Raw genomic sequence first — 20671 nt, forward strand, 5'->3', positions numbered from 1 at the left:
AACATTTGTAACTAACTTGCCTAACTAACAATTGGACAAGTTGTTATAACTAACACTCTTAAAAGACTAATCTATCCTTCCTACTTCTAACTACTTTTAATATCTTCTAACAACTTCTTTATATCACAACAAATATGTCACTTCGTATAACAATTAAAAATGATTCACTCAGTAAAGGATATTGATCGGATGTCAATCACGCCTCCTTAGAGATTTTGAATTGTGACAAAAAAAAAATCCAAGCTAATTGTATGATATGATATAAAATAAAATAATAATAATCAATTTTTATGTTTTATGTACCATAAAGTAAGATTAAGAAAAGAAATGTCAAAATTATGATGTCAGTAATAACCGCTATAGATGGATGTTGGGAGGATCAATAAGAAGAAAGAAATATATGAATTAATTGATTTTGCATATAATAATAAAGAGAGATTCTTAATTTCTGATTATTTCTTTTTACTATTTTCTTCATTCTCTTTTATTTGTGCACAATAAATTTTGTACACTTTTTAAGAAATAAAAAATTAAGTGCATATTTTTACTATGATATTCATAATAAATAATAATAATCGTTTTATTTTTTGAGACACAAAGTCACGGATATGATACAATATTTTGACTAAGACAAAAGCCATTAATTTCCAACTTGCACTAGGGCAGAGCTAGAATTTAAAGTATGAATTTCGCCTAACTCACTAATTTAAGTTTAAATTTTATATTTATTTAATATATATAAATTATTAATTTAAAATTTTATAACTTAAATTTATATAAAATTTAAATTCATAAACGACCTTTTTTTTGGAAGATTTTGTTAAGTGACCTAATGAATCATGTGTCACGTGGGGTGACATTATTTTTATGATTGTGTATCCAAACTTACGAATTTTCGTGATATTTTCTCTTTGTTAACTTTTGGAGACATGTCCATGATTCTAAAGATCCACAACCCCACACAATCTTATATATTCTCATAGAATCTATTTCATTATTTGATTCCTAGAAAATAAATAATTTATTTATGTATAAGTTATATAACATTTGGTAGCTAAATAAGAAGTAAGTTATTAATTAGATATAAAATCAATATGACATCTGATTTGTAATTTAAAAACTCGCATAACTAACTGTATAAGTTATGAGGAATCCTATGCAGGATAAAATGTGCAATAACTAATACATATATAACTCTCTGCATAACGATTACCTACATAATATAATGCATAGATTCTTATAACTAATATCTACATTATTTATAAATACATAATTCTAATCAACTACCAAATTAATTTAAATACATATATTAGTATTAAATGATCTACCAATGGTATAGAATTGATCATTAATGGATATTTTGCCAACTTTACTAGTATATATAAATCGAAAATGTCAAATTTTAAATGGAGATATTTATTATAAGAAAATATTTGTCACTGGATATATCATGGTATGCAACTATATATTCATGATGTTTAAATTATTGTCAAGGCAATATAATAGCACGTTCTTCTGACAAAGATCTTGTTGGAATCAACATCCATATAAATTAAAAAAATATTCGAGTAAAAACATGCAAAAATACGTGAAAGGCTACCTAGATGCCATCTAGGAAGAAAGAAAAAATGATATTCGACGATCGAGACTTTTGATTAAGGAATATTTATCGTTTCATGCACAATCTTTGGCAGTGAAGAAAAATGGTATTCATGGATGAGTATTGATTTCGAAAGTGAATGTGTAGAGTAGTAGAGTATATTGTTCTTCGCATATTACTTACATCTCCTTCATTCTTTTGTCATCTTTAAAAAATTAAAGGGACAGAAATACTGCTCTGTAAGAGATAATATTCGTAATTTTATTCTCGATCATACTTTGAGACCGTCCAAACCGTTATTGTTAACAATTAGAAATAAAGTCAAATGCAATAATAACAAAAATTGGCACAACAAAACAATTTGCTTCAAATGTATGAGCTAAACCAGTTCATCTCCTGCAAAGGAGCTCAAAGCATTGGATGAGTTCTATGAGCCTCAAGCAAAACTTATTTGGATTGGATCATCATCTCGGTGTGGTTTTACGTAAGTCTCAACTCATATTCACCAGCCATGGTAATATACCGCACCCAAGGAAGAGCCTGATATCCACTTTTTTCTATTATCTTCAAATGATCTTGATCCTAACGTAGAGATTCAAAAGTATAACGGAGGGTAATTAAATTCCTTAAATTTATATAAACAATATAATGTATGTATTAGTCGTTGGGCGTAAATTTGAATCGCTCTCCTTCAAGAATGTCTTTATCTTCTTTTGTACTTGGAAATATAATAATAATAATAATAATAATAATAATAAGGGAAAAGGGTCAAATATACCCCTAAACTATTCAAAAAGGTCTAGATATACCCCGTATATCTAAACATTTTCGAATAGTTTAGGGATATATTTGACCCTTTTCCCTAATAATAATAATAATAATAATAATATGCCATTATAATTATTTAATCTGTCCAAAGATTCACTATATACTTTTAAAGACTGAAAAGTCGTCATGATTCATGATTCATGAAAATGTGAAGAAGTCAAAGGGTGGTTAGAATTTGTATATATGACAAATAAATATTTAGTGGCGGAGTCATGATTATTAATAAGGAGATTTAAAATCTAAAAAAATAGACGCACGAAGTAATTGAAGGGGGTTCGATATCTACTATATATATCTAAAAAATTATTTTAATCATATATAAATAATATAAGTTTACACCGAAGAAAGTTCGGATGAACCCTAGTGGCCCCGCCACATTGGCAATGTGCAAATATTTCCCTTTTTTTTTTCTTTTTTTCGTTTTGCCAGCTTTGTTGTAATTGCAGTAGTAGTCATGCTTTATGAATTAAAAAAAGAATATAATAGGCTTGACAGGCATAATATTTTGACTAATCTTTGGTTTTGGATTTCAATTATACAGCTCAATAGTTTGACTATCTTTTATTTTGGATATATCAATTAAGAGGCTACAATCATGTAAAATACTGCCCAACTTTTAGAAGTAAAATAAAAACCTAGGGTGTTTGATAAAAGAGAATATTTTTCATTTTTTAAATATTTAATTAATCAAACAAATTAGAACATATTTTGATAGAAAAACACGTTTATTACTAACAGGAGTGGGCTTTTGGTATTCGATTTAGATTTCTAAATTTTGAATTTCGTAATTCGGTAATTGATAGTTAAAAGTAGATATTATATATCAAATTTTTAAATTTCGATTCGATAATTCGATAAACGGTAAATTAAATTTTGATTTGATACAGTTAATGTTGTATTGAAGTATGAAGACATGAAAAAAAACAAATTGATACAACTAAAAGACGTGTACTTGGATTGTTAATTTATGCTTATTCTTTAAATTTCTCTTTGGGCTTGTACTAATGAGTAATGAATATGTTGATATATGACCTTCATTAAGTAAATAATTTGATATTTCAGAAAAACCGAATATTAAAATGGTACTAATGTCTCATACCAAACCCAAACTCAAATCCAAATACCATAACTCTAAAATTTTACTCCCGAATACCATATCAAATACCAAATTATCAAACAATTTGATTCGATTTGATAATTCGATTTTTGATATTTTATGTCCAGCCCTACTTATAAACAACTAAAATGACTCTCTAATAAAAATAGTGAAAACGTTGATTATCTCATCCCACGGCCATACCCCCATTATACGATAATAGTCTCCTCCCCCTTCCATAAACATAAAAGACGGATTTAGAATTTGAAATTAATAAGATGCTACAATAATTTTAAAATAAATTAATATTTATAAAAATTTAGTGATTTTTTTTAGTATATATGCATAATATATGGGAAAAAGCTACTGGTTACCAAGAACTGGACCTAAACCTTTGAATTAACCCTGGTAGGGCAGGTTAATTTTTGGTCTCTTTCACTATGAACTAATACAAGATTAATTAAACATGTATTATTAAAAATGACTTGGAGTTAATGGTAAAGTTATTTCCCATTACATCAAAAATAATTTTTAGCTGCAATAAATTAAAGATAGTAGCTTAATTATCGTTATATATATATATTATCAACGGCAATTACTAGTGACAATTACTCCCTCTGTCAGAAAACATTTCTGTACTATTGACTTTGCACACTTCTTACGAAACTATAAATAGAAGGGTAATTTTACTATATCACTCTTTGAATAAACTCCTATGTCCCTAATTACTTGTCCACTTTTCCTTTTTTAGTTGTCCCTAATTACTTGTCCATTTTGACAAATTAAGAATGGACAACAATATTTTACCTATTATACCCTCAATTAATTATTTTGAAAAAGGTAGAACTTCTTGAAAATCTTAAGTTTTTAATTCATCCACTTCATAATTAATAGGGGTAAAATGGTAAACTCACTATGTGAATCATTATTTTCTTAATAGGTGTGTCAGTTCAAAAGTGGACAAGTAATTAAGGACAGAGGGAGTAATAAATAAAATGTCTTGAAAAATGTAATAGGGAAATGACTATAATTAATGATAAGGGTAAATTAGGAACTAAGTGTAAAATTATCCATTTATTTCATAAAATGGATAAGTATTGCTGGACATTCCAAAATAGTATAATGGACAACTATTGTTGGATGCGGGGAATACATTTTAGTACCCTTTGTAAATGTTGCTAAAGCTAACCTATATCGACATTGAATTTAATGGCAATTAACTAATGTTGATAAAGACTTTAACACTCTTTGTTAATGTGCATATTTACTGCCGCTAAAAGTTATTTTTGTGGTAGTATTCGTGTGATCTATTGGCCACATGTTCGAGTCGAAAAGTAGCTATTAATTTTTGCATTAGGCTAGACTATATTCATCACACTCCTTAAGGCTTGTGCATCCTTCCCCAAATTCTACGTGAACACAAAATATTTTGTACATCAACCTGTCTTTTTAAGCATATATTTTTAAAGGCATAAGACATAAATATATCATTTAACTTGACATCAACTTACATCTATGCCCTCTAATTTTGGGTGTACACAAGTGGGCAATTAAATTTGTATAAAATTGAAAAAATAGACACATTTGTTCTACCTTTGTGTCCTACATGATGTCCAATGTGTATTATGTGACATAGGACGTGTGTGTTTACTTATTTAATTTTATATAAATTTAAGTGTCTACTCATGCACCTTAAAGTTGGAGGACATAAATGTTAGGTGAAGCAAGTAAAATTGCATATTTATGTATTATGCCATTATTAAAAATATCCATATACTGTAGAATTCTCTCGTCTAGGATTAGAGAAATCAAGGGTTGTGTTAATAATTAAAATTATTGAGTATATGCTCCTTATGTAGGGAAAGAATTGTAGAGTCATAAGTTAATTATACTTAGTGTCCTACTACAATACCTATTACTACTATAATAATAAAGCAATTATGAATAATTTAATTCTAGTTGTAATATAATCCTAGTCGACTTCAGCTAGTACAAGAAGTAGCAGTCTAGTCGATATAAGTGACCTAGACCTAGAGTGACTCTAACTCCGTCGTACACGTTGATTGGACTAGATTGTTCAACATGTTTCATGTCTTCAATTTCCTTTATCTTCTATACTTCCTCTCAAGCTAGAGAGTGGAGGAACGATTACTCCTAGCTTGCTTAAAATATCTAGCAAAAACTTGTTTTGTCAATGCTTCGGTATGAATGTGATGTCAAGTTATTGCTTGTGATAGTTCATCTGCAGATTGATACGAGTAGTCCCACCTGTAGAAACACTTAAGAGCAGTACGATTAATCCTACCACAGATTTGATATGGCTTAATACTGCTTTTCTCCTTATTTTCACTTGTGAAACTTTGATTATTCGGAGAACCTAGTCCATATTGACTGTTCTGAGAACCCATTCCATGTTCAGCAGGCTTGAAACCTCTTTCTCTGGAGTGAAGTGTTGTTTTCTCTTCCCTAGCCCCTTTGGGCAGAGAATACCATTTTATGGTTTTGTTGAGGCACATCTTCTTCATCTTCCCTTGTATCAAAACCACTGAAAGCATTGATAAATTGACTAAGGGTGGAATATGGTGCCTTACCTAACATGACAGTCCTGAAGGTCTTGTATTTGAGACCTAAACCTTTAGAAAAATTGATTACTTTGCTATCTTCATCCATAAGTTTGTGAATGGTTGCAAGGCTATCAGATATGAGATAGTTTGTTGGCCTAAGTTTAATGGAGCAAGCAGCAATGAATTGGTAAAGTGAGAAAGTCGACATAGTGTTGATAGAAAGGGTCATTGCAATTTAACGTGTGATTTTTTTTTTTATCAATACTCAGAGAGCTAAAAAACTTTTAAGCTCTGATACCATGTAGAATTCTCATGTCTAGGATTAGAGAAATCAAAAATTGTATTAATGATTAAAATTGTTGAGTACATGCTCCTTATATAAGGAGAGAATTCTAAAGTCCTAAGTTAACTATACTTACTCGTATTCTAATCCTAGTACAAGAAATAGCAACCTAATCGATATAACCTAAACCTAGAGTGACTCTAACTCTGTCATATGCGTTGATTGAACCAGATTGTTCAACTTGTTCTATGTCTTCAATTTCCGGTATCTTCAACATATACTTGCCTTTTAAATACACAAATAAACCTATTAGCTGTCTATCTGTCCCTTCATATGCCTGACACGTCATTGGCTCTTTTAGACCTGAATTTCATACCAAAACGCAATTGTTAATCACATTTAAGAATTGAAAATAAATTATATATATGAATTGAAAAGATTGGTTACAAGTTGGATATGTCAAGTCAAAATCCAGAAAGTCCAAAAGGATGCATTTGCCAATTAAGATGCTTGTGACAAGTTGCTGGATACTTTACATGATTTTACTCGACTTGCTATTTTTGCCTGTCCATTTATGCCTATGCATAGTACAAAATAGTATAGATCACAGTCCTTTCTTCCAAATTAAATATAATGGTTTGATTTTAAGCGATCATTACGTAGATAAGTTAAACACATATTTTTTTTTGTCTCAATTTATGTGTATTTTTTCGTTTTTAAGATTTAAACAATTTAAGTTTGATTGAGAATTTACGCATGGAATATTCATTTTTTTTTGAAATAAAATTTATATATTTGTAAACTATATAAAATGTACTATAAGTCACAATAATTGATAATTCAAAATGTTTAAAAAATCTATAAAAAACGTTCAAAGATAGACTTGTTTGAATTTCGAAATCTGAAAAGTGTCATATAAAATGAGACAAAGGGAGTGATATATATATATATATATATATCACTCCCTTTGTCTCATTTTATATGACACTTTTCAGATTTCGAAATTCAAACAAGTCTATCTTTGAACGTTTTTTATAGATTTTTTAAACATTTTGAATTATCAATTATTGTGACTTATAGTACATTTTATATAGTTTACAAATATATAAATTTTATTTCAAAAAAAAATGAATATTCCATGCGTAAATTCTCAATCAAACTTAAATTGTTTAAATCTTAAAAACGAAAAAATACACATAAATTGAGACAAAAAAAAATATGTGTTTAACTTATCTACGTAATGATCGCTTAAAATCAAACCATTATATTTAATTTGGAAGAAAGGACTGTGATCTATACTATTTTGTACTATGCATAGGCATAAATGGACAGGCAAAAATAGCAAGTACAAATCAACCATAATTGGAATAAATCTGCATTATTCTACTACTTATTGAAGCTATTCCATTTAATTAAAGGAAGTAATATATTTTAAGTAGTTAATTTATCCACGTAACATGCTTTTGATCAATACATGTGCATAGTTAGATGCTTTTGAAAGTGTATTCTGCATTACATCCTATTTTTGGTCATAGAGCTGGTACAACAATATTTTTGGGGGCATAAATTCCCTGAGGACAGTAATTATTATCAAATCCACCATTCCAGCTAATTTTTATTAAAATTTAGCAACACTTATTCCAGCTAATTTTTATTAAAATTTATTCTATTTCTCTATATATCACTTTGACTTTTGTAAATAATAAAAATGTAATTAATAGCACCATACATTATAAGTCAATAATGGACCCAAAAAAATACATTTAAGTCAATAGGAGATAACATTCTCTATCCACTAGTAGTAATAACAGATCACGAGGACCATTGTCCATCTACAAGTACTACTCCTTCCATAAAAATATGACGTTCTTTCTTTTTAGTCTGTCTCAAAGAATATTATTTTATTATAATTAAAAAATTTATTTTAAATTTTATTTTTATGCTTAATGAAATAATTTACGAAATAATCTTCTTTAAAAAAAATAAAATTATGTCAAGTCAAACAGTGCGACATAAAATGAAGCTGAAGAAATAATCTTATTTTAAAGGAGAAAAAAAAGAAAAGAACACTAGGATAATAACCTCTTACATCCATGTGTTTTCTCAAGTTGACTTATTAGTTGGACTAATAATAACATTAGGTCCAATTCAAATAATTGAAACCTTATGTACTCCTAATTATAATTTTTGGGAATTAAAAATAGAAAATATATGCAACATTTTTATATCGCAAATTTATGAAAAACTTATATCCAAGAGAAAAAATAATAATCATTTTTTTTTGTGGTTTACGTACCATAAACTTGTTTAGTAAAGTTTTTTTTTCCCTTTAGACTAAAAAAAATTGTCAAAAGTTTTAATGCCACTTATAAGGTAACCAATATAGATGGATGTTGGGGAGACCAAGAAATAAATTCTAAGTTCTAATCATGCAAGAATATTAGTGGACAATTTAATGGTTTTTTTTTTAGGAAATGAAAAAGCACCCTAATAAATAAAGATAAGAGTGATGAGTTGGGAACCTTTAAAGCACACACGAAAATAGATTTTGTTTTTCATGTATTAAATTATTAAATTTAAGTTGTTGACATAAATTAAAAGTCATTACTTTACGTTCAGGTAGCACTAAAAAGCATTATTACTTGTATTTTTCAAGTATTTCAACTGAAATGTCTACATTATGCATTTTCTATTTCTTATACTAATTCACTGATGGTATGATTCGATCGATCCAATTATAATATTGTAATAAGAGATTGTTTTTTGTAAAAAAATAATAACCTAAATCCCGATAAAAATTCGCATTTACACTCTTTAGGAAGAAATAGAAAGAGATTTGTTTTTCTCCATATTGGATGATTCCAACTATAAATATTTTTTAATATTAAAAATTGTTGAAATGGAGTAGTGTAGTTGTCAACTAGAAAAATAGGAGGAGATGCTTTTCATACTTTTGGCTTTATATGCCTTGAAGACTTTCTCAAGTCATCTCATGAGTCATGTGTTCTGCCAATTAGTTGACTTGTTAGATGAAAATCTTCTTATAAATCCAACAAAATGGGGGTTAAAATTCCCTATCTTATCAGGATAATGAATCAACATCTCGATGTGATAGATTATCTAATATCAGTTTTGGAAGAAGTTTATTTGAGTGTGGAAACCATGATTTTGGAAATTATCTTTGTTAGAAAACTAGTTAGTGAGACTTAATTATAATAGGTCTCATTTGAAAAGAAAAAAATATCACAATACCTATGGACTATGGTTCTCCCAAAATTGGCATGATCCAAATTTGTGTTAGGGAGTCAATTGTACTTGTTGAATACAATGTAGATGTATGTACTCAGCCTTGTATTACAATATTTTTGAGTTTCCCTTTCAAGCGCAAGTGAGATTGATATTGTCGCGATCAAAGTTCATGGTATATCTAGTCCATTTTGGCCAAATAAACCTCACAAATTTGTTTTTCTTTTTTGGGCTAAGTTATTTTTGTGCCAAAAATGAGTGTACCATGTGAACTGTGTTATATTTTAAAAGCTTCTCTTGCGCACTTTCTTCATAAGCTTGACAACGTTTAGTCTATCGGTCCTTTTTGTTGTAATGGCTCAACCCACTAATGATATTGTTTGTTTTGGACGTAGACCGACATATGATTTTTGCGTCACTAGTGTGCAAAACCTGTTAACTTATATATATGTCCAACATCTTATTTATGTTTTGTCGATGTGGGACTTCTTATTTGTAACGACGGGAACCATTGTTATTTAGGAAAAATAAAACATTGGGAAAACACTGGGGTCACTGTCTCGCCAGTGCGGGCTGAATCCCGCTAGAGCGGCAGCGCCACAACGGGATAAGTAGCCGTCAGAGCGGGATAGGCGAGGCAAAATATAAATAACGCGAAGTCTTATTTTCTCCTTCTTCCAAAAACACCTAAAATAGGCGAGGATTACCCTAGAAATCCTCCAAAAGTTGCTCTAGGCTTGGGAAGGAAGGAGGAAGAGAATTCTAGCATAAGGAGATCGATGACTTGCGGATTCTTGGCCAAATTCACCATCTTGTCGCCCAGAAAACCCGAATTGGAGCTATAATTCTATGTAGCAGCTTGGCGCCCAGGTAGGCTAGGTTTATTAAATTGAATAGTTATAAATCTGTTATTCACTGCATAGAATGTTGAAATTGACGGTAGAATTCAAGTGTAGGCTTCTTGTGCACCGAAAAAGGAGTGATTATGCGTATATTCCTAGTTGGTGAATTAGGGTTTGGGAAATATGAGATTTCCTATTCATGGGATGTTGTGACTGGTGTATGTATGATATGTATGCGTATAAACGAAGTGTAACCATAGTAACAAACTTAATGAATTGATTATGAACAATGCGTGCCAGGAACTTGAGTACTTGACTATATGATGTGAGTGGTGTACGTTATGGATGTGATCAATGGTGGAGCCAGAAATTCTAATAAGGAGGTTCAAAATCTGAGAAGTAAACACACGAACTAGTGGAAGGGGGTTCGACATCTATTATACATACCTAAAAAAATAATTTTAACCATGTATAAATAGTAATATTTTTCTCCGAGGTCTGAACCCCCTCATTATATGCTGTCTCCGCCCCTGGATGTGATTGTGTTTGTATTATTTGATGCATGGGATCGGGTGTCACGAACCGACACGCTAACTTGCATTGGATTGGGTGCTACGTTTCGGCACACTAACTGGGATTGGTTGCCACGTACCGGCATAAACATTGAAACGGGTGTCACAATCCGACACACTAACTTGGATCAGGTACCACGTACCGGTACACTAACAGTTTGGGCATGAGTTCCATAAGAGGACCACTGAATTGTCATATATGTGTATTATTTGAGAATGTGGGATTGGACATGTTCCACGAATTAATTGTTGGATTATTTCGTATGCCCTTTTATGCAGGGGTTGCGAAGTGGTAAGTTAATTGGAGATATCTGTTGTGTGAGGAACTGTGAATGGTAGAGTCCCAATTCGGGTTGTAGTATGGTAAGGGGGGAGGGGGGAGTAAGGGTCTAGGTGTTATCCTTGTTAATTAGAATGTGGTCATGGGAATTATTGTTGAAGCTCAGGATGGTGTTTAGGGATAATGTTGATAGTTGGGTTTTTCCCCTTGAGGGGGTGGTAATATAAACGGATAGTAAGCCCCGATAGGCGTAATATGGAGTTGTAAGTTGAGTAGAGAGGAAGAAACGTAAGGGTGTGTCGTGAGTGGTTGGCCGGGTTGGTAGTGATATATACGGGAACTTCCTTAAGGGATAGATTGATTAGGTGTAATCACGAAAGAAGCGAGTAAGGGGCTAGAGGCAAGTGAATTAGCATGATAATATATATATCCGGAATGGTAAGGGCAGGAAAAATATAAAGGTGGAGGAATAATTAGTCTTATTGCATGTTTCTCTAGTTGATTTCTTATATTATGCGGTGGGTATTCGGGTTGACCGATGATGCCTACCAGTACGTGTGTTGTACTGATATTACTCTTGCTATGCCTTTTTGGGCATAGTCTGATTGCAAGATCAGTGATGTTTCATAGGTGAAGACGAAGGCAATCTCCAGCAGCTTCTATTTTCCTTCCGCATGACGGAAGTTATTTCTTTTCAGTATTATGTTTTACTTGTACTCTTTGTAGCTCTTGTACCTGTTTAGACTAAATCCTTGGGGTGTTAATTACTTTACAAGTCTTAACTTTGAATCGTTTTAACTCTTGTTTTTATAAAAATGTTATATGAAAGTCCTTTATTCTTTAGTTTTATTAATTTTCTGCATGGTTTTAACTATTGGGATATGAGGGTTCTCCTACTTAGGTGTTAGAGTAGGTCCCCGCACGGCCCGATGGGTTGGATCGTGACATTATCCTAAGTTGAGGTATGACACTTGTTATCTTACCCTAAATCCCTTATCAACTCGCCTTCATTATATGTGTGTCACATACACCTTCCATTAGGAGTGTACAAAACCGAACCAAGCCGCAAACCAAGTCAAATCGAAAAAAAAAAATCTGACTAGTGGTTTGGTATTGGAAAAAAAACCCAACTATATTTGGGTTGGTTTGGTTTTAACTAAAAAAAACAACCCGAGACCAAACCAACCCGACATTATATATATAATTTTAAAATTTTATTTTATACATAAAAATATTTACTTTGATATAATTTTAAAATATTTCTTATACTATTTCATAGTGTTTATCTTTCAATAGATTATTTCAAGTTTAAAACTTAGAATTCGGAATGGTCCAATAAAGATTATAGTTCATCGATGTTGATAATTATAATAAAATTTAAATCAAAATCAAATTAATACTAATGCAAAAAGAAAATCAATTCAACACAAAGAATGACAATAATATTGAATAATTGTTATTTAGTTTTACATTGGTTTAGACAATTAAAAAACATAATCTAATTTTATTTTTTCTTAAATATTTAGTAATGTAACTAATACTTATTAAACTTATAATTTTAGCATGATTTAGTACTTTTAAATTATGATCATTTTCATTATGACTTTGCAATATTTATTTTATATGATGATTTTATTATTATTTTTAATTGAATATTTTTGTTCATCAGTACTCATCTCATAGTTTGTGTTATTTTTTTAAGAAATACCTTAGATAATTGTATTTTGGTTGGACTAAAGAAATATTTGGAGTACAAGTTAATTATATGTTTGTATGCAAACTTTATCGAAAAAATCTGAGGTTTATTAGTTTGGTTTGATTTATAAATTTAAAAATTCGACACAAACAATGATTTGGTTTGGTATTTGAAAAACCCGAATCAACCCGAGGTTGAAAACCCCAAAAAAAATCGAATTTTATTAATTTGGTTTGATTTATAAATTTAAAATTTTTACATAAATAATTTGATTTGATAGTTGAAAAACTCGAACCAATCCGGTCATTTACACCCCTGCCTCCCATCTTAAGGACTCATCGTACTGAGGTTTGCCCCATTTCCATACTAAGTGAGCGCCATCAAAATCATGGTAAAAGACAGCCTTATCCTCTGATGTTTCTTTCCATGTTATATTAACAAGAACATATATGGATGCTTCTTTTTTCTTTTGGCTTTTTTATCCATCAAAGTGAGAATGGAGCTAAGTGGGAACAACCTAATCTCTTTCAATAAAAAATTATATTATATATAAGAATAATTTTTATATATATATATATATATATATATATATTGAATCATCTTTTTTTTTTTATTTAACTCTTTTAAGAAATATTCTGGACACTGTGATAATTCGAAAAACTATTACTAAGTCTCCCAATGAGTCATGTCAGAGTGACATTATTATTTTTGTAACTTTTGGAGACATGTACTTCATGATTCAAAGGATCATCAATCCCGGACAATCTTATAGTCTCGTATCTAGTGGCATGTTCTTAATAATATATTAAGATGTGAATTAAAATTAAGATGTTTAAATTTATCCTCATATGTATATGCAAATTTGAAGATTAAGAGATTTTTATTATGATTAAGATATTTAAATTTGAACATGTATGTCTGAATGTGTGTACATTATGATTAAGACATTTGAATTTGAGTATTCAGATATTGTTACTAGATCTTATCACTGAATAATTAAGAATGTTAGTTTTAAATATATAAATGTACAAATTTAGTATTTTAAAAATAATTAATATGAAATTCAAATAAAATTAGTAATTAATCATTTGTATCAATAAAATGTTACAAAAATCTCATTTCAACTAAAATTAAATTATTTTTTTATTAAAAATAATGAAGTTATAAATTAATATTTTATATTTGATTAAAATATTGTACTCTCTCCATAATGCAAACAAAAACTAAATCATGGTATGCATGATGTTTAAATTATTCTCCAAGGCAATATATTGACAGAATTAATCTTGTTGGATATTCAACATCCATATGAACAATTTTGGAATAATCGAGTAAAAACACATGCAACATATACGTGAAAGACAAAACATATTCTGTGTGTCAAAAGTAATGAATTCGAATGAACTTGATGTTTTATATATATATATTATTAACAAAATGTCTCATATATGATTTTGACTACTGTGACAGATCTCCAACCTGAAACAAAGTGTGGCTTCAAATGTAGAAAGGTAGATCGAACATTTTTTGACAAAGTACTTTGACAAGTAAAATTCATCTAATTATCACTGGAGATCCATTAAGTCAAGGATAGATACGAGACAATTTTCTAATAGCGAGGATATGAATAGCCTCAAAGTAATAAGAACAATAAAATTAAAATATTTTGTATATGAAAAAATAAGTGAATTTAAATATTCTTTTGTCGAAGCATATATAAAGAATCAAAAGTATTTTAATAAAGTAAAAGAATTAAAATGACATATCATTTATTATATGCACCAACTACAAAAGAAGAAGATCAGATATGCTTCGACAAAAAGAATATTTAAATTCACTATATATATATATTCTACTATATTATAAAAGGCAGTTAATTAACCTGCTCAAGCAAGCAGCAGGTCAACATGCCTGCTTGCTGCTTGAGAGTGTTTTTGTAATTTTAATATTTTTAGCATTTTTCATTGGCTTGATTTGTACATCTATCAAAATTAATTTGCTATTTTTAATTGTAAAGACAATTTTATCCTTTGTAGGTCAAGTCTATTTTTGTGATGAATCACTTTGGTGTCCGCATACATGATTGCCAAGTGTTGCTAGCATGGACTTTCTTCTCAAATTAAAGTTAATTGAATAAAGATTTAGCTTTAGTATTAGTTGAAAATTTTCACTTAATTGTTTTAGTAAATTCAAATAAAAATCGCATTTTATCATTTTGATATTATTTTATTTGTCTTGTTTTTTTTAAAAAAAATTGATCATATACTTAAAAAATTATATTTAAATTATCATAAAATACAATAACTAATAACTTAATATATCCGCGTGTGTATTTAAATATATTATGTAAAAAGTACTATTTATCATTGACAATTTATAACATTTACAAAAATATATATAAAAAGTTGGTCAATTCTCAAAATTCTATCATTGTTACATAAATTGCGACAAAGGAGTAACCTATATCATTTTATAATAACATAAAAAGTAATATAAATTACAATAAATATAATTTAAAGTACTTAATTATATTAAAAAATTATTTAATCTTTTAAATTATTTATGTGTCACATAAATTAAGACAAAATAAATAATATGTATTGGGCTCGTGCTAACACGGGCTCCTAATATCTAGTATATATATATATTCCAGATTTTAAAGAGTGAAAGTCGTCATGAAGCAATGAAGTCAAAGGGTGGTTAGATTGTACGGCCATGTGCAAATATTCCCTTTTTTAAAATTTTTTAATATTTATATTGGAGTCTTTAACAAAATTTATTATATATTTAAAAATAATTCGAGACATTTAATTAAATTGAATCATTTCGTTATAGTCTATGTTATTTAGTATAAATATTGCTAAATAATTTTATGGGAAAAGGGCCTGATATACCCCTCAATTTTGCTATTTGGGGCTGATATACCCCTCGTTATGAAAGTGGCTCATATATACCCTTACCGTTATATAAACGGCTCATATATACCCCTACCGTTACAAAATGAGCTCACATATACCCTTCATATAACGAAAGTGAAAAAAATAGTTTTGAAGTTATATTTTTGACTTTTGATCTTTTTTAAAAAAATATTTAGGGGTATATATGATTTTTTTTAGCAAATTTCAAGATATATTTTAATTTTTCGGACATAATTATTTTTTTTGACTTTTTGATTATCATTATTTGAGTTTCTTATTCTTATTTTATTTTTTCTTTCATTCGTTAGTGTAAAGAAAAAACTTTAAAACTATTTTTTTAAAATATAATTTAGTTTTTGTATTTGAAGAAAAAAATTGGGTCATCTATAATAAATTTTACAAGAATATTAACAAACTTAAATAAATTTGACCATCAAAATAATAAATCTAAATTAGTTATTGAAACAAAAAAAGTTAAAAATAATAATATATGTTTGAGGAAGATTAAATATACCCATATGGGATTATATTTTTTTAAAATAATTAACGAGGGGTATATATGAGCTATTTATATAACAATAGGGGTATATATGAGCTATTTTTATAACGAGGGATATATCACCTCTAAATGACAAAGTTGAGAATATATCAGACCCTTTTTCCTAATTTTATTAGTTTTGCCAGCTTTGTAAGTAGACTAGTAGTCATACTTTATGAATTAAAAAAGGAATATAATAGACTTGACGAACATTATATTTTGACTCTCGGATTTCAACTATGCAGCTCATAGTTTGACTAATCTTTTGTTTGGATATGAATTAAAATGGTACAATCATGTAGGGATGGCAGTGGGTGGGGCGGATGCGGAGCGGGATGAGTTTAAGGCTATGTGGGTGGTGGGTGAAATGTGGGGCGGATTGAAGTGGATTTTTTTTAAAATTAATGCGGGGCGGGTTGTCGATATATGTGATCTTAAGCGGGTTCAAACTTAATTTAAAACTTTTTACATGTTATAAGAGTGATAAAACATTATTTATTAATATGATTTTTTTAAAGCTACTAAAATATTGAAGACAGTAAATGAAAATGATCTAATAAAAAATAATACAATTTCTTACATGTTTCCCAGACCTCTAAAAATAATTTTTCAAGTCATTATCTATTAAATTAATACAACTTAATAAAAAATGAATTTATTTTATAATTTATTTTAGTATCAAACTTAACTAGAAAAAAAATACTAATTTTTTTTTTATGCAGGACGGATTCATGCGGACGGGTCTAACTTTTAACTCGCTCCACTCCTCAGAATTACTAAAGATTGTTATGCAGGACGGAGCGAATTAAATTTTTTAAAGATCAAGCTCAACCCGTGTCCCAACCCGGCACCGCCTCATTGCCATTCCTGTAGTAATTCTGCCTAACTTTTATGTCTACCATTATTACATTAGCAAAATAGGTGATAGCCATATTATAAATAGATAGAAGACTTCTATAAAACGAAATGACTTTCATTTTCGTAATAAAAATAAAAGAAAAGTCAATTTTGAATTAAAAAAGAAGTAAAAGAAAAAAATTCATCACTATAATATTTGGTGTAATTTCATATAAAGTGAGATTAAAAGAAAATAAAATGTACAAAAAATCTTATCCTTGTCTTTGTGGGTTCAATAAGCAATTTTTGATAGATTCTCGCTTAAAAGAGGTGAAATTAAAAATAAAAAAAAAAGAGATGCGTTGACTTTGGAAAATATTTGACAATTACAATGTGTCAACTAATCTTAAAGAATGAAAATAAAGTCCGAGATGGAATAATTTTAGGCTAAATTACCTATATACACACCTTTTATTTTCATAATTTCCATTATTCCCTACCAGTTTTTAAATTTTCCAAAATTCCTTATTATACTCCCAAACTCCAGACGTTTGATACATAAATTCTAACTCCCAAAACTAATGTTTATCCCTTCCTTATTTCACTCCACAAATCACTCCTTATAGCACACCAAAAATGAAATCAAAATTTTAGAAAAATAATTTTTTATTTCTCAAAAATAAAGTTCCAGATCATAATTAAAAAAAAAACTAAAAACGAAATTAAATTTTCAAAAATCAGAATTCTTATTTCTAAAAAATCAAATTTTATATTAAGAAAATAAAAAACAAGATCAAAGCAAAAAAACTTTTAAAAAAAAGCAAAAAATAAATAAATAATAAACTGATTGAATCAGAAAAAAATTATATGTTGACCTAAATTACGAAAAAATATTTGGTGATGAAATTTAAAAAAAAATTACCAACTGATTGAGAATAACGTGGAAGAAAGAAATAGGAAGAAGGATAACAACAAAAATAAAAATCAACTAATAGAAAGAAAATCAATTGGTTGATATACCTTATCAATCACAAATTACTATATTTATGGAAAATTTTTTTGTTATTTAATTATATTAGGAATTTTTTATTTTATTTAATATTATTTCAGCTTACATACACCCTTTTTTCACAACCTATTGTATCAGATACATTATTATGAACTATTAAATAATACATTATATAAAAAAAATGTATCTTATCAACTTGAAATCTTTCACAATTGCATGTTTATCTTTCAAGGCAAACAATGTATCTTCTTCCAGAATCATAGACTGAATAAAGTTACTCAGATGATGCAACAATATGTTAACATTAAAGAAATTAGTGATACATTCCATAAAACAATTATTTCTATGTATCAATCACAAACAATCAAACAACTAAACTTATACTTAATATCAGGTGCAAAATATAACTATAATCTGATACCATCATTCTTGAACATTTTGATACTTTTACAACAAATTACATGTATAATGTATCATCTATAAATTATAGTATTTCACAAACACAACAAGATACAAAAATAGTAATGTATCATGCTAAACATTTGGTCATGATACAATAATTTAAATTATTACCACATGTATCACACAGTAACCTGTCGATCTCTAAGCAAACACTTTAAATGCAAAATTACTTATTTAATGTATCTAATTAATAGGAGTATAGTTCTTATCAGATTATACAAGAAACATAAATACTAATGTATCACGATTGTATAGTCATCTCGAAAACACAAATAAAAAATTGAATTAACAACACAATATATGTAATTTCATACCTCTGATAGTCAGATCTATTTTACTATGAAATTAAAGCTCTGATCTATTTTATACATTGCAAATCGAGGCTCATATTTTTTTCAGATTCTTGAATATCAGATCTTTTTTTCCAAATTATTCACTGTCTCAGCAAAATCAAAATATTCCTGATGTATCTTCTCAATTTTTTTGATAATTTTGAATCAAAATTGAAAGGATCTTCGACGAATTGGGAGAAGAAATTTGAAATCCATCACTTATGTATCGTTCATAACTCACCTTGGTTTTCCAGATTCTTGAATGTATTCATCATGTATCGGCTATTGTTTTCGATTTTTTTAATCTATTACGATTTGGGTAAGAATTGAAAGAAGAGAATTTGAATTGTTTGAAGCCAGACGAATTTGGAATAGAATTGAGAGAAGAAAATTTGAATTGAAGGTGGGTGAATTTGGAAGAGAATTGGGAGAAGAAAATTTAAATTTTGATTTGATTGAATCTGTTAAGATTTGGGAGAGATTGAAATCAATTAGATTAGCGTGATTTGGGGAACTCACAATCAATTTTATATTCTCTTTCATTTAAAAGTGTAACTGAATTTGTTTTAATGTATAGGATTTAATGTATCCGACTTGTTTGCTATATATCCGAATAACATTGATTTTAAGGGATTTTTGTAAATTGAAAAAGAGTAGGAATTGAATGTAATTTAGGTCCTTACACTATAGGATTTATGTAAGTTATACATAATTTTATTTAGACTAAAAACCTAATATGAATATTATATATTTTCTTTGTTTCAATTTAAGTATTTATGTAAGTTATACATAATTTTATTTAGACTAAAAACCTAATATGAATATTATATATTTTCTTTGTTTCAATTTAAGTATTTATGTAAGTTATACATAATTTTATTTAGACTAAAAACCTAATATGAATATTATATATTTTCTTTGTTTCAATTTAAGTGTTATTATTTTTTTTAGTCTATGCAAAAGAGAATGACAATTTGTTATATTTAGAAATAATTTAATTTTGAATTTTTTAATCTACTCTTAATAAATAATTTATTGCCAAATAAACTTTTAAAGCATCTTTTAAAAATAAAAATAAATCTCTTTTTAATATTTTCTTAATCTCTGTATTTAATCAAACATCAATAACATTAGGAGTAAACCAATTCACCGGCTCAAGGAGGGAGGTTATTTCTTTCTATAAGGAGCTAATGGGTCTGCTTTGCTAGAATTTCAACTTTATAAGTTTTAAATTTTATAATGACGATTTTAAGTGATGATAAATGAATTCTAAATTTAACATTTATACATATTTAATAAATTTATTAAGACAAAAATACTATTTGAACAAAATCGACTGAATTCAACCAAACCTGTATGCAGGCTACTAGTTCTCTCGTAGTTTCACATCAGTAAAAGATGACGACAAGGCATGGTGTCTGAATAGGGCTAGAATGGACGCACCAACGACCTGCACATCTTCACTTGACTGACTTCCTCAATTGCTTTACTAAAATACTTATTCGTAATCTGATGTTTATATCAAATCATATTAACAAGTGAAAAAGGTATATTAATTAATTATAATT

The sequence above is a fragment of the Solanum tuberosum genome, unplaced genomic scaffold (genome assembly GCF_000226075.1).
Source record: "Solanum tuberosum cultivar DM 1-3 516 R44 unplaced genomic scaffold, SolTub_3.0 scf00337, whole genome shotgun sequence".
Taxonomy (NCBI): domain Eukaryota; kingdom Viridiplantae; phylum Streptophyta; class Magnoliopsida; order Solanales; family Solanaceae; genus Solanum; species Solanum tuberosum.